Source organism: Macaca mulatta, chromosome 1 (genome assembly GCF_049350105.2).
Source record: "Macaca mulatta isolate MMU2019108-1 chromosome 1, T2T-MMU8v2.0, whole genome shotgun sequence".
Classification (NCBI taxonomy): domain Eukaryota; kingdom Metazoa; phylum Chordata; class Mammalia; order Primates; family Cercopithecidae; genus Macaca; species Macaca mulatta.
Window position 1 is genome coordinate 135,014,574 of NC_133406.1, and position 4,872 is coordinate 135,019,445.

Below are 4,872 nucleotides of genomic sequence, written 5' to 3' on the forward strand. Positions count from 1 at the left end.
GATAGGGTTTCACCATGTTGGCCAGGCTGGTCTCAAACTCCTGATCTCAGGTGATCCGCCTTCCTCTGCCTCCCAAAATGTTGGGATTACAGGCATGAGCCATCCACCAGGTCACTCATATTCTATTATTCTTCTTCATCTTTTCCTGCCTATTGATAATGGGGAAACACATCACCACTTAAAACATTTGTACCATCTTGGCTCTCTGAATTTTCTTCTGTATCTTTGTTTCTTTTTAATCTCAGCCTCCTTTTCTGTTTTCTCAGGCTCCATCTATTTGATATTTCCTAGGATTCCTTGTGTTTTCTTCACAAACAAAGCCTCTCTATGTACTCACTCTTGTGAAAGAGTGATTGTCACAGGATCCTTGGGTGTCACTTTTCCAGCCAGAAACCTCTCTGGCTGGTGGCATCTTTTCCTGAGTTCTGCTTGGGCCCACTGGGCTCATTCTGCCAACTTTGCCTGGCAGGCTGTGCTCTGCACAGGCTACCAGCCTGGATCGCATGCCTGCCAAGGGCAAGCCAGGTGAGGAGCGGTGAGGGGTGTGTGAGCAAGCAAGCAAGTGGAGGTTCTGGCCACTGCACACAACCAGGCACACTGGATGTGGCAGGGCAGGCAGTTTCAGGCACTGGCATGGGCAACTCCAGGTGCCAGTATGGGTGCCAGCTCCCTGTGAGACTTCAATTGGACTAGGTGTACTGCTAGTGGAAGCATCTGGAAGCTTGGAGGAACCAGGAACTGCAGAGCCCCAGAGAGGGTGTTACAACCCTGGCTCAGGGAGTTTCCAGGTCTGGGCTCCCTGAAGGGCCATAGCTCTTCTATATTTCTCTCTCCTCTCCTTGTTGCCACAACATGGCGAGCAAGGAGATTGTTTAAGACCTCTTTGTGTTACAGCTCTTTCAGTCCTGTCATTCGACAGGTTCCAAGTTCCTGTCCCATGTCTAGGAAGAATTAGGTGCTATATTGAGTGACAGAACAGGGCAGAGGAGACCCACAAGATGAAGAGGTGTTTTATTCAACAACAACACGGGGCAGAGGAGAACTGCAGTGAGTAGCTCCTTTCTGCATGCAGGTCATTTTGTCAAGTGTCCAGCTCTCAGCAGAGAAGAGACAAACGACAAACAGTGGGTAGCTGCTATCCACAGGCAGGTCATACCATTGTCTGCCCAAGTCTGGCTGAGTCTGGGGCTGTTATGGGCTTCAGAGGGAAGGAAGTGCATGCTGATTGGATCATGGACACATAGAAAAAGCACCATATTTTCTCACTCTGGTCCATGGAGCTGGCAGCCCAGCCCCCAGGCCTCTCAGGCCATCCCTGGCCTGAAGGTGGGGTTTCACTGGAGACCTGCCCCTTTCTACCCAGGAGCCTTTCTGCCTTCTGACATCATTTCCCTGCCATCCACAGTGCCCACTGCACCCAGGCTGTTTCTGCTGAGAGGTGCCTGCAGGCATGCACAGACCTGCCCTTAGCGCCTCCTTGGCCTCCCTCCCATGCTTGCTGGTGCCCAAAGTCCAGAGGAGACTGAGGCAGCAGGGGACTGGGGCATCAGTGCTGCCCTAAGCATGTGCACACCTGGTCAGGTCATGACAGCACCCGGGGTCAGCCACAACTTTGCTCTAAAATTGGAGCTGGCCCTGGGAACAGGGAGAAGCCAGGCAGTGGCAGGAGGTACTTCCAAGCCTGTGGGGGTTAGAGGCATTCCCAGCCCCTCAAGAGTGCAGAGATGCCAGGGTCTGCAGCTGTGCTGGGTTGCTGCAACTATGCCCGAGAGGATGGGGCTCCTGCCTTTACAACTTGGAAGAGGGCAGGGCTTCTACCTGTTCTTGGCTCCTGCCTTCTCTGTGGAGGGTACATCCCAAGCCATGCCTCCCCCACTGCAGCTTGCATCATGGCAGCAGCCACTCCAGATGGGCTGCTGCTGACATCATGATAACATCAAAGTTTATATATAAAACCCAGATCATATGTCTGCTGTATTATCTAAACATTAAAAATCATAAATAACTGATTAAAGGGATATGCCACAAGTACCTGAAAATCAATAGGTTTAAACTCATCATTTTGTTGTCTTCAAAAATTATCCTCCTTCATCCTCCATTCTGATTTACTTGTTGAGAATCATCTATAACTTTCTGTTTATCCATAATAGGTAAGCATTCCTAAATGTTACAATTCTAATTTCTTAAAATATTTTTATCAATATACTTCTTTTTCTTCCCCACTGCTTAAGTTAGGCCCTATTACTTTTTGCAGGATTTTTGTTAAGTTACTATATTAAATTCACAATTTCAGCTTTGTAACAATTAGCCCATTTGGTATTCTCCAGTTATAATTCTTTCTGCAAATAAACAACAAATATGTTCTCTTTAATACTTACATCAAAACTTTTCATTCTATATGAGATTAATGTTGTAAGTTATAGTGATAATAATTGAACTATCATGCCCTATGATATGTAACGCAATATACAATAAGTCATCTCACAGTTATTTCATAATACATATATATATATTTTTTTCTTTTTCTTCTTCTTCTTTTTTTTTTTTTTTTTTTTTTTTTTTGAGATGGGAGTCTCGCTCTGTTGTCCAGGCTGGAGTGCAGTGGTGCGATCTCGGCTCACTGCAAGCTCCGCCTCCCGGGTTCACGCCATTCTCCTGCCTCAGCCTCCGGAGTAGCTGGGACTACAGGCGCCCGCCATCACGCCCGGCTAATTTTTTTTTTTTTTTTTTTTTTTTTGTATTTTTTAGTAGAGACGGGGTTTCACCATGTTAGCCAGGATGGTCTCGATCTGCTGACCTCGTGATCCGCCCGTCTTGGCCTCCCAAAGTGCTGGGATTACAGGCATGAGCCACTGCGCCCGGCCTTAAATATATTATTTTAATTTTAAACTTTGAAAATAAAATTTCAAATTCTAGAAATAACAGTACCTAAGTTATTGCTGCAGCTTAGCCACCATTTAGGCATGAGACTGTGTGAAAGTCAATCTTATAAATGTGAATGACTCCTTTTGAAAAACAAACAATCATTTTAGATGACCTCACCTATGTCTTTCAGCTCTTAAGATTTTGTGTTCTCTTTATGAAGAGATGGGAGTCTAATCACTTGCATTAGAAAAGAAAAGTCTATTAAATATCCCAGAAAAGTCACACTTAAACTCAATAATCAACTTACATTTATTTAAATGTTCAAGTATTTTTAGCTGATTTAATGTGAATATAGACTAAGAAAGAAATTCACCTTTTTTTCTCATAATTGAACCACTGCAGCTTTTGTATTGGTGTTGCTTGGGTAGATGAATCTCATCTTTTCTCTACATCTATCCAGTAGAGAGCCCTGCTTCCGTATTAGCAAGCTAGATAAATTCAGTACTTTACTGTCTTTACTACCTAATATTTTAAATTCAGCGTGTCTCCAATGGAATGAAACTAGATCACATATAAAATCAATCCTATTTGAACAATTTTACACTGTCATGCTTGAGAGTAACAAGAAATAACTGGAAAATGAATGTTATAATTCACTTTTCCCCTAGAAGATAATTTTTAACACAATCACTTATGAATATCATTTAAAAAAACTTTCATTTAATCCTCAAGTTCTGTGGGTTAACTTCTGCTTTCCATGTTCGTATGCAAAGTGCAACACCATAATCATAGGAACTATAAACAGATAATTTGCAAATTCAAACACCAGGGATTCACAAATTATACCAGAACCAAAATGCAGTTTTTGCAAGGACCACTAGTATTTTAAACCTACTATCAGAAATAAAAATTGTTAAAATGTTTTTTTTTCTTTGTTTTGTTTTATTTTTCCTGTATAAGAAAAGACCCCAATATCAAGGTATAGAAGGAGATAGGAGGGGACATACCCTCTAGTATAAGGAAACAGGGTGGGAGGAGAAGGAGAAGCCTCAAATGGAAGGGTAGAAGGATAATGTTATTAAGGCAGCAAAATATTATCTGTAAAAAGTTTCAGGAGGTGTCTTCAGAGCCTCAGATATGAAGGCAGTGATTGCCTTCTCAGTAGGGTTCTCACCACTCAGGTGTCCAGAATAAGGGAAATGGAAGCTTCTATTCCTTCTGTGGCAGCCACTCCATTGCACACTCTGAGTCTTATGTAAATAAAAGTGCTCCAGAGCTGGGAAGGCAGAGATTTGCTTATGTAGGACAAAATAACATTTCCAGCAGCAGTTGTGCTCCATCTCAGGCACCACCGACTCTACTGGATGAGGCCCTCTGTGGAGAAAGTCTACATGCGGTAGAGACACATCTTAGGGCCCGTCATCCTATAGAGGCAGCCCAATCAGGTCAAAGATTTTGCCCAACTTTTCAGCTTTAGAGTTTCCACAGAAGAGAGGCTTTTGAGGAAACATCTCTGCGAAGACACATCCAACACTTCACAAGTCCACAGATGTTGCCTGTGTAGATTGCAGAAGAACCTCATGAGCACAGTACAAGAGTGTAACAACCACAGGTATAAACACCATCTGGTAGCTATAGATTCTAGCTAGACTAAATCAGCCAGCTTGACTGTGCCACCACTTGTCACTGGAATGTTCTCTGACTTCAGATATCAGTGAACAATGCAATGGAAATGAGGAAAATCTAGGTCTCTTTGAAACTTGTGCATCAGATCCTTGATGGTCTCAGCTGATTATATGATTTGGCTCTGTGTCCCCACCCAAATCTCATGTCAAACTGTAATCCCCATGTGTTGAAGGAGGGACCTGGTAGGAGGTGATCGTATTATGGGAGTGATTTCTAATGAAAACCATAATGAGAGTAGAAGTGATCGTATTACAGGAGTGGTTTCTAATGAGAACTCTAATGTGAGTTCTCATTAGGAACTTGAAGGCCACAAAGTGGCCA

General features: G+C 43.2%; 1 pseudogene; it reads right to left on the minus strand.

Annotated features, from left to right (window-relative positions):
• Positions 1-3,959: 3,959 nt before the first annotated feature.
• LOC100423680 (cyclin-dependent kinase 4 pseudogene) lies at positions 3,960-4,645 on the minus strand (annotated as a pseudogene).
• Positions 4,646-4,872: the final 227 nt, after the last annotated feature.